The sequence below is a fragment of the Acanthisitta chloris genome, unplaced genomic scaffold (assembly GCF_000695815.1).
Source record: "Acanthisitta chloris isolate BGI_N310 unplaced genomic scaffold, ASM69581v1 scaffold5231, whole genome shotgun sequence".
Taxonomy (NCBI): Eukaryota; Metazoa; Chordata; class Aves; order Passeriformes; family Acanthisittidae; genus Acanthisitta; species Acanthisitta chloris.
In genome coordinates, this window is record NW_008657511.1 from 31,380 (window position 1) to 41,989 (window position 10,610).

Consider the following 10,610-nt stretch of genomic DNA (forward strand, 5'->3'; position numbering starts at 1 on the left):
CTTCTCCAATGCACAGCCTAGTCTGGGCACTGAACGAAACAGAACTCCAATGGGAATGAACATATAATGAAAGACCATACTGCCTTTGCAAGAAGGAGTTATATTAAGCTTGCATTGGCTGCCTTCCCTCTGGCTTTTTGTGACTTTTGAGGTGCTTAATCTCCTAAATACCCTTTTAGAGTGTGTGTGAGATTCAGGAATGAGGTAGACTGTGGATAAGAAAGTAAACATGAGCAAAAGACAGAGCTCAGGTATGTGCTTACCACTGCATTGTAGCATGTGCAATAGCATAAACATATTTAGAGAGGAACCCCATCGTGTATAAGTGTTCCCAGTCAGGAGGCACTAAACAGTAAAAACAACAGCATACACTTTATTCCCCAGAACAATCTGTTTCTAAACAGTATCATTTTCATACTGATTTTATGAGAAAACTGTTGGAACCAGATGAATAAATAGCTGTGTTGGTACTTGTTTATTATGGATGATATATCTATCATCTATTGTGAGTGACCTACTGTGGCGTCACTGGAGCCACAGAGTGCAGATCTGTGAAGCAGAGCAGGTTAGAGTGAGCAGGGACAGCCAGGGCCCCTCGAGCAGTGGTGTCCCAGGGCTGCCATCCAGCTGGGCTCCCAAAGAGGCTGTGTTAGCAGCTCCCCTCACAAAGCACATGCCCTCTCCCAACTGTCAGGCCTCTGTTTCTTTTTGTGACTCGCAGCTGATGGTGCAAACTAAATTGGCGTGATTTAATTTGCACTCAACTCAGCAGGGAATGTTATAAACACTGATTTACTTTGTGCAGGAGCAGCACTGGAAGAATTGAAAAGGTTGATTGGGACAGCGTAGGTCCTGCTTTTTCAGTGTGCACTGAAAGAGATGGTCCCTGGCACCCACGGGGATGGCCAGGAGGGTCTGTGTTACTGCAGAGTGTTCACAGCAGGGCTCTGTTGGACATGATAGGATGAAAATCTGTTGGTCTCAGCTGTATTTGTTGCACAATGCGTGTAATCAGTTAAGCAGGAGTCCACTTAAGGCGAGGTAGGAGTATGCTGGATGCCACGGGCTGTGTGCAAAACTGTGGTGCAGGACACCCAGTTTCAAATTTCAGTTCATTTTAATGATGTACATATTGTTTTTTCTATCAGATTTTGTGCTTATTTACTTCACACATCTTTAATGCAGAGCAATGTAATTGCGGGAGATTATTTTGCTATTGATTACTTGATCCAGGAAAGAAAGAGAATTCATCCATGCCATGAATCACTAAGCATTTGCAGCAATAAACTTTATTGAGCCATGTGACTTGCCGTTACAGAATTGTAAAGAATGCTTTACTGAAATGATTATACCACACTGTGTACAATTCAAACTGAATTATCTGGCTCACAATAAAATGTTTTTGGCAAGGGCACCTACTCGGACACTGAGGCTTTTATACTGCTAACAGAATAATGTTTTCTGGGCAATTCTGAAGATATATTACTCCTCATTTACAATGTGCATTGTGGAAAAATGGTCTAAAATGCTTCTGAAGGATGCATTCGTTTGTAACCACAGCATTTATAGAGATGCTGAGCTTTGCAGTGGGTGGTATTGCTCTGGAAGAAATGAAAGAAAAGTGGGACTGCAGCTTGAGACTAGTATTGCTAATACAGGTAATTTTTGGAAAAAGCAGGTGCAAAAATAGCAAATAATGTCTGGAGTGTGAAGAGGGGCTGAATGGTGAGGTATACTGTAACAATAAGACTGAGATGAAATTGAAAGGAACTAATCAACCCTTTGCAAACAAAATGTTCGGCTAGAGTTTATTGCTGCAAGATACACACAGACAACTGGAAGTATTTCATGTTTCCTGGATATAGTTGGTGCATACATTTAGTGTGCAGTCAGGCTACAGCAGGTACCTGTCAGCCTCACTGCATGCATCTGCATGATCAGGGCTTCGGTCTAGATGGCAACAGGACATGCTCTACTCTCAAGCCTAACAGGGTTCAAAAAGGAGCTAAGACTTATAGGAATGACCCGCATGGCTGGAGAGGTCATGGCTTCAGTGAAGCACTGTGGTAGAGACCTTACATGTGGCTTCAGGCAAGAGGGGAAGAGCTGTCCTCTGGGGACAGGTTATTCCAAGGCAAATCACCCCAAGACCTTGGGGCTCTTGCCCTTAGACAGCTGGGAATGACCACAAGTCTAGGTTTGAGATTGAGTATTTCTGCCTATATGTGGATTTTTTTCTGGGCTATCAATTAAAATTTTAAGGTTTACATGCTGTTGAGACACTGCAGTGTAATTTTGTGTCTGAGATCACATCTCTCCTGTTTTTCATTGGGGCCCACAAGACTTCTGCCTTACCTGAAAGCATGTTACAGTCCTTTGCCGGGATGTATTATATCCATGTGTGTGGCTACTGCACAAAGCACCATCGTGGCTGGCCAAGGTGTGCCAGCAGACTTTGATCATATCATGAGATGCTCTGTATAGAATGAATAATGTTGCTTTGTTTTTAATTATTAGCAGTACATGTAATCCTAACTCCATGACCCACAAATGGACCTCTAAAGGGCAAATTGTCATTGTACCATTGCTATAAAAATGAGGACTTTGAAGCTTTCGGAAGAAAAAACCTGTTTCCAGGGGCAGGTAGTGCCCAAAATCTGGCCACTGAACAGAGTAGGCACGAAGTGTCCCAATAGCATGGAATTTTGCCCAGGGCAGTGATGGGAATGAGGGGACAACATGGAAATAGGGAGTAACAAAGCCACTGCTAAATCCAAGTGTCCACCAGTCCTTGCTCACCACCCTCTCCAGTCCTGCAACCCCACCAGGAAACTCAGTTCAGACAATGGGATTTTAAAGTTTGCAAATGTAAAGTGTTTGGGTTTTTCTAATTTCTTTTGTGAGCTGTTCATGCCAAAGTTTCAAGCTTTCTGACCAAACATGGAGGGCTGTGGAGACTTTTCTCCCAAAGTTAGTCCTGTTAGACTCTGGCTGCATGCAACCCTGTGCTCCAGTGTGGAAGAGGGTGTAAAGCTGGAGTGTGATACAAAGGTATGACGTTTACATCTGGATTCAGAAGAATGAAGGGAAAAAAATCCCCCTTATTATTATTTACAGTGCCACAGTATGGAGGAGAGGAAGATCAGGTCCCCAGGGTGATGGCTGTTACGTGACATGAGGAGCAGCACTTGCTGCCTACTTAGAGAAAGAAGTACATTTGCAGTTCCCTGGAGGAGTGATCTGTCTGTGTTCAGCCTGGTGCTCTGAAGTTCAGACTTGACCTCAGCCTCCTGAATCCCAGCCTACCAGCTCCTCTTCCCTTTTCCTAATGGAGCATTGCTGCTCTGTAATCCCCATACTGCTGTAAGCCAGATTTTTCCCACTCACTGGCATTCAGGAGCTCAAGTTATGATCCTGTCCCAAGGTTTGAGGCTTGGCAAGAAAACAGTGATCACTGGGTAGTTCTTCTGCAGCTCTCTATCTGCACACACCCCCACACATTGTGCACCCGTGTTGCCTTCCTTAAAAATTGTTGCAATGCTGTGCTGAAAAATAAGGCAAAATATATATTTTTTTTCTTTGCTTAGGGAGCAGCTTCTTGCAGAATGAAATGCTAACGAGTGCCTTTGCCTTTCCTTCCTGCTGTGTCTTACACTGAATTAGACCTGAAAAGCAGTATCACCAAGCTTGAAGTTCAATTTATCAGTGCAGTCAGGATTGATTTGTTACACTACCTATTCTGGGGAAATGAATGTCTCCATCGTGCTCCCTTCCAGTGCAGGCAGACCTTTGTTTTGCTCAGATCAGCTATGTAATGTAGGAAGCTGACATTCTACAGATAAAGGAAAAAACCTACAAAATCCTGACTGATTCTATGCAGCCTGGCAGTGCCAGAGACTGATGCCACTTGCAAAGGACATGCTTGGCATTGTGGTGGCTGCAGATACCAGGCAGAAATGCTCTCTGCCTGGGCTTATCTGCTACCTTTTTTATTGTTGAATAAGTGGTGAAAAGTGCCATAGAAAATGATTCCTGGGTGAATTACATGTCCCCTTTATCACTGTTAATGTTATAGCTGGACTGTCGTGTTGATCCTTGGAGCTCAAATTCACAGTAAGAGTCAGGTTGAAAACAAACTGGAGTTTGTATAAACTTACAGCTGTTTTGTGAGACAAAAAAAATGGACTTTGCTACTGCTGTTGAGGAGGAAAATTTGCACTCATAATCTAGCACAGGGGATCTCCATTAAAAAAGCATGCAACTATATAATCAGTTTTCTCTCGAAGCCCATTTTGATGCAGTATTTACAATGAACCATGAACAAATGTGGGAATTGCATTTTTTGATTCAAAAGATCCAGAATGTGGATTGTTATGAAGTGCTATAATTTTAAAAGACCCATTTTTTTCTCTATCTTGTCATGTATGCATCTAATGTGCAGGGAAGGGTTAAGAGCTGAGCACCTTGCAGAAGCATATGAAGATCCTCACACTCCTGCAAACGTGGCTACAAGAAGGATGTCTATAGCTGCTGCTCATTAAGCAAGGCGAAATGAAAGAGGTAGTTGCTGCTCTAAAGCAGCTTTTTTTTCCTCAGGTAAAAGCAGGATTTCTTTCTCATAAATACGCTGCAGCTAGACATAAATGACTTACTGCTTGAAAGCAGCTCTGTGCTGCTGAAGAGCTGAAGCTCATGAGTGAGAAATTTGGTCTTAAGCAACCCTGACCGGGTGCTTTCAGCCTGGCTGCCAGCAGCAGCAATGCTGCTTTTTGCCTGAGCTAAGGGTGCTGAGGGTTTCTGCCTCTGCAGCTAAATGATGAGCTTCCAGAGGATGCAAGGAGTAATTATGTTTAAGATAGCCTCATTACCATGTTTCTCCCTTTCCACTGCCCTCTTCAAACCCCAAGTTTTAGCTAGGAATACCACTCCAGAAACTGAGGCCCTGCCTGCTCTCTAAGTCTCTGGATAGAGCTCTGTGTTAGCATGTTTCCCCCAAAAATGGAGTAGTTGATGCAGAGCTTTGGAGCACACAATGAGCACACCCCTTCCATGGACCAATTTTGGATACAGTTAACATCTTGAAGGGCTGCACTTCTTTGGGTATGAGATTTCTTGTTGTCCCTTCTCTGTAACGCAGGTGTTTATTGTAATTTATTATGTTTCCCCTTAAAAGGAAAAAGAAAACCGTCTCAAGAACACACATGCCTCCTATCTGCTCCTTAATCTCCAATCTCAGAAGAGTTGTAAACCTAGTCTTAAAAACTGTCTCCTGGTCTCAGGGCATGGGTACACATGTACCAACAGAAAAAATTGAAGGGCTGAGGTGTTCCCCCTGATCCCCCAACCAACATTAGCTCCAGTTGTTCGTTAGCTCCAGCTCTGCAAACTGATGCCTGAAGTCACACAGAAACAGGCTCATGTTGGGCCATGTGTCCCAGCACTGGGCTCTGACTGCATCCATGAGAGTGGTGAGAGGTCTTTTTTAACTTGAAGCCATGTTCATCACAGAGCCATTTTCTGAAACCCAAGTGATGCCCATGCTGGGTCCATCCCTTGTGTCCAACTTCTACCAGCATTGCACTACCTGCCTTTTGGTGATGCTGGAGAAATGTTATCCTCATGTTAAGATGCTTGTCCTCAGGGACTCTGGCAGACTGTGACTCCTGGCCTCTCAACACTCAGCAGGCCAAAACAGATGAGAGAAATAACCCTGAGCATCTTCAAAGTAGTTCGATCTGAAGGACAGCTTTTTGAGCCCTTTTTATTTTTGAGCAGCTGAGTTGAACGTTACTGAGGACTCAATTTCCATTTCAGCCTGCTTTTCTACTTGTGCAGGGCAGAGTGTGGGAGCAAGGTTTGGGCACTTCACTGCTTCCACCATCTGGATCAATATTTTCCAATGTGCACAAGTTTCCAAGAGTTTAAAGCGCTGAGTTTTGCAGAACTTTAATTGTATCAAATGCAAAAAAAGAAAGGGATACTCTATCAAACTAACACATAGCTAAGCACATAAAGAATTTAGGGGATGAATTAACAGAAAATAATTCATATGCTGCAAGAATAAACTGCTGAGTCCAGTAGAAGGAACTCCTATTTATTCTTCATTTTTATTTTTATGGTTTACAAGTACTTGGAAACACAAAATGGCAAGAGAAATTTGGTGGAAAGGCCATGCAAGGGTGCCATCCCTCCACACTGCTCTTTAAATTATGTAACATGTTGCAATAAATTTGAAGAGCATCAAAGAATTTCTATCAACTCTGACCACCTGAAGCAGCTGAACTAAGCTGAGAAGTCTGTATCAAGGTGCCAGAACCTGAGCTAGACATATCTGTCACAGGAGAGCTTATCATGAGAGGAAATCAAGTCCTTCCCACTGTGAGGCAGACATTCTTCCTTTCTCAAATTATTTAATGCAACCAGAGGCAACAGATCCTCAGGAATCCCACGCTGTTACATATGCATGAAAGTTAGGATCAGCTGAGAGTGTTTCTCCTCAATGACTTGGCATGTAGAATCATTGAACAGTTTGGGTTGGAAGGGACTTTTAAAGGTCATCCAGTCCAACCCTCCTGCAAAGAGTGGGGATATCTTCAACTAGAACAAGGTTACTTAGAGTCTTGTTCAGCCTGGCTTTGAAAGTTTACAGGGACAGGTCATCTACCACCTCTCTGGACAGCATGTTCCAGGGGTTTACCATCCTCATTGGAAAAAATGTCTTCCTTTTATCTTGTCTAAATTTATGCTCTTTCAGTTTAATCCACTCCCCCTTGTCCTATCACTACCTGCTCATATAAAAAGTCCCTCTCCAGCTTTTTTATGGGTCCCTTTTAGGTACTGGAAGATTGCTGTAAGGTCTCACTAGAGCCTTCTCCTCTCCAGACTTACCAACCCCAACTTTCTCATACCGTCTTCATAGGAGAGGCATTCCAGCCCTCTCACCATCTTCGTGGCACCCTCTGGACTTGCTCAGACAGATCCACATCCTTCTTATATCAGGGGTCCCAGAGCTGGGGGCAGTACACCTGGTGGGGTCTCATAAGAGCAGAGTAGAGGAAGAAAAACAACTCCCTCTACCTGCTGGCCATGCTGCTTTCAATGCAGCCCAGGATGCAGTAGGCAATATAAGAAGAGCTGCTTCTAGTTAGAAGGTTCTTGAGAACAAAGCCTGGTGAGAAGGTCTCTCAATTGTCTGTAAAGCTGCTTTCCTAGGAGCCTGTGTTGTGTGCTTGTGCTGCTTCCCAGGATGGGTCCAGGAGCTGAGCTGGCTGTTTTGCAGGGGTGAGTGGCAGGGTGAAGGTCCTGCAGTGTCAGCTGAAGGCTGCCTTTCTGCTCTGTGTGTTAAATCAATGTTTCTCCTTCAGTGAATAACCCTGGATTTGGGATTGCTGTGGTGAGCAATGAGGCTGTCCTGATGTTAATTGCAGGTGGTTGCAATGGGATCAACCCTTCTGCATTCCTTGGGTAGCAGGGTGAGAATACCCCAAGAGTGAGCATGCCATGGGGTGGCACAGAGGGTGGGGAGTGGGCACACAGTGTTTCCATCAGTAGCCCAGCTCTTGAGGGCTGTGAGGATATGCTAGCCTATCCTTACATACTATTGCCCCCAAAACTGAGCCTGGGATCTGAGCCCCTCCTCACATTCAGTACTAGAGAGAGGAGAAGGGAAACTAAAGGAGCCATCCTCCCAATTCAGGCTTTTTGTATAGCTCTTCAAAGCTAGAAACCACTACTTTTTCTCCTGCCACTAAGCTCAGCTTGCTGAAACAAAGATTAAAAGCCTTGATTCCCGTAAAGGTACTTTAGTGGCAGCCCAAACAGGCTCCCTAGAGAAGATTAACTATCCCCTGGGCTGATTGGAGTTTGAGCTTCAGCAAAATGGACTGATAAGAAAAACATAGTCCTGCAAAGATGAATTTGATAAAGGTGGGCAGAGCACAGAGAAGGCAAGAGATGCTGGTTAAGTGTTCACTTTTATGTATAGCAGAGTTCTAGGTCTTTAGACAAGATTTAATCTTTTCTATAAACAAATAACACATTCATTTACATGAATAGTCCACATTTCTTATGCAAATTATTTCCCTGCTGCTATTTCTACTGAGAATAATATTCAGTATAATTACCACATTTATTTAGTGAATCTATTTACACAGGGTAGTTCTCTGTCCATGAATGCTCTTCACCAGAGAGGCCCAAAGAGCAATGGGGGACCCAAGCTGCCAGTCATGTGCACCATCCACTTTCTATTTTTGTTCTGATAAAGCATTTTGGGACCATTTCAGATGTCTCGGCAGAAGCAGAAGGATGTCAGCATCCTGCCTCCATCCCAGGGAGAGTACCTGCTGCTAATGGGAGGCAGCTCTCCCCTGCTTACTAGCCTGCTGTTTGAGCTCCAGTAACTATAATGAGGTAAGGCACTTTGAATAATAACTTTCCTTTGGGTATAAGGCTATCTTAATTTTTTGTGTGTTTAACTTGGTAATTGCCATAGAGTTTGAAAATCTTCCAGGTTTTACCACTTTTAATTATGTTCTCATGCATATGCATCTTCGGCTTGTGTGCTCATTACTGCAAGGAGATCAGAACCTGAAATGTTGGAGTGGTTCTCTCCAATTATCTCCCACATGCAGAATTTCCTTCTCTCCTACATGGGATAGCCCAAGCTGTTTGAAGCACATCTTGCTGTCCAGAGCACATTTTGCCCTGGGTGGCTAAATCAAGATGTATTTCATCCCTCATGTGTCTCGCCTGGGCTGCTCCTACCTGGGATGTCTCCTTGCTTGTAGCACCAGCTGTTGAAATGCTTGTTCAGGGGAAGTTATTACAGTGTCCTAATGGAAAATATTTCAAGTTTCTAGGACCCTGATTGCCTCTTTACCTGCTCTGTTTGCATCTATTGATTGTTCTGGTTCAACAAGACCCTCTGGGACTAACAAACTCTAACAGGTTTGAATGCATTCATGAGGTGTTATGCAGGGAAGGAAAAATAATGCTGTGGGGCTTCTAACTTGTTCTTGCTCAACAATAGCAAAACAAATGTGTGCAATTAAACATTACTTTGTTTTCTAAACAGAAGCCTTGCAATTTTGTCCTGCTAGTGAGGAAATCAAGCTGCTGCTTTACTTCCTAACCAACAGCAATGATTTGGTGATGGGAAAGGAGATGTTAATCCACCTGAGCATGTTCAGGTTAGTATGTTGTTGCCTTGTGGACAGGCAGGATTTGTAGCACCGTGTGTGTTTTCACATAGGAGATCACAGTGGATCCTATGAAAAGATTGACACAGAGCAAGTGCAGACCTTGATGGTATGCACTCTTTTTGTACAGAGTAACTGCTTGTTTTTAACTATTTTTAAGGAGCTATGGACTTAGTTGTTAGCTTTTGTAGTAGGAGGTTGCCTGATCAAATATAAATCACTCTGTCTTTATACTTAAAGCATTGGATTGTGTATGAAGAAATGTCTGTTCCTACACACTTCACCTAAATAATGGGATTAAAATCTAAAGAAGTAAGGTGGTGTGTGTCTCACTGTCTTCAGTATTTGTATCTCTCAGGAGGAGGGGAGGGATAAACAGTTGAATTTTTTTTCTCTGAAAAATTTTATAGGAGGAAGATGAGGGTAAAACTTTCCATCCAGCTGTGAAAACCCTGCTTCTCACAAAGTGCCTGGTGCAATATTATATATTGCCAGCTGTGTTAATAGATGCCTGGATCCCAGTTGGCGTTGGACCACACTTGTATATCACAGAAATAGAGATTTAGTTCTGAAGTCTGTTTAACACCTGCACACAAAAGGACAGAGGCATTAAAGGTGCTTTAAGGACAAAGCTTTATTTTGGAGAATATGTTCTCTCACTCATCACCTGACTTGTTCTTTGTTCTGTTGAGTGTCACCTGTCCAAACCATAATTATGGGCTTCAGTGTGTCTAAGAGACATAGTCCTGCAGCTGGCTAACAGGACCAATTTAGCATGTTCATAGAATCATAGAATTTTAGGGGTTGGAATGGACCTTACAGATCATCTAGTCAGAACTCCCCCTGTCCTGGGCAGCGACACCTCCCCACTAGACCATGATGCTCAAGGCATCATCCAGCCTGACCTTGAGCACCACCAGGGTTGGGGCAGCTACCACATCCCTGGGCAACCTGTTCCGATGTCTCACCACCCTTATAATAAAAAATATTTTTCTAATATCTAACCTAAACTTCCCCTCCTTCAGTTAGAACCTGTTACCCCTTGTCCTATCACTGCAGTTCCTCACAAAGAGTCCCTCCCCAGCAACCTTGTAGGCCCTTCAGATGGTGAAAAGTTGCTATGGGATCTCTGTGAAATCTCTTCTCCAGGCTGAACAGCCTCAACTTCCTCAGCCTGTCTTCATAAGGGGAGTGATCCAGTCCTCTTATCAACTTTGTGGCCTCCTCTGGACTTGCTCTGACAGTTCCATGTCCTTCTTATATTGAAGGCACCAGAACTGCAAGCAGTATTCCAGGTGGAGTCTCACGAGAGCAGAGTAGAGGGGAAGGATCACCTCCTTTGTCCTGCTGCCCACACTCCTTTGGATGCAGCCCAGGATTCAATTGGCTTTCTGGGCTGCTAGCACACACTGC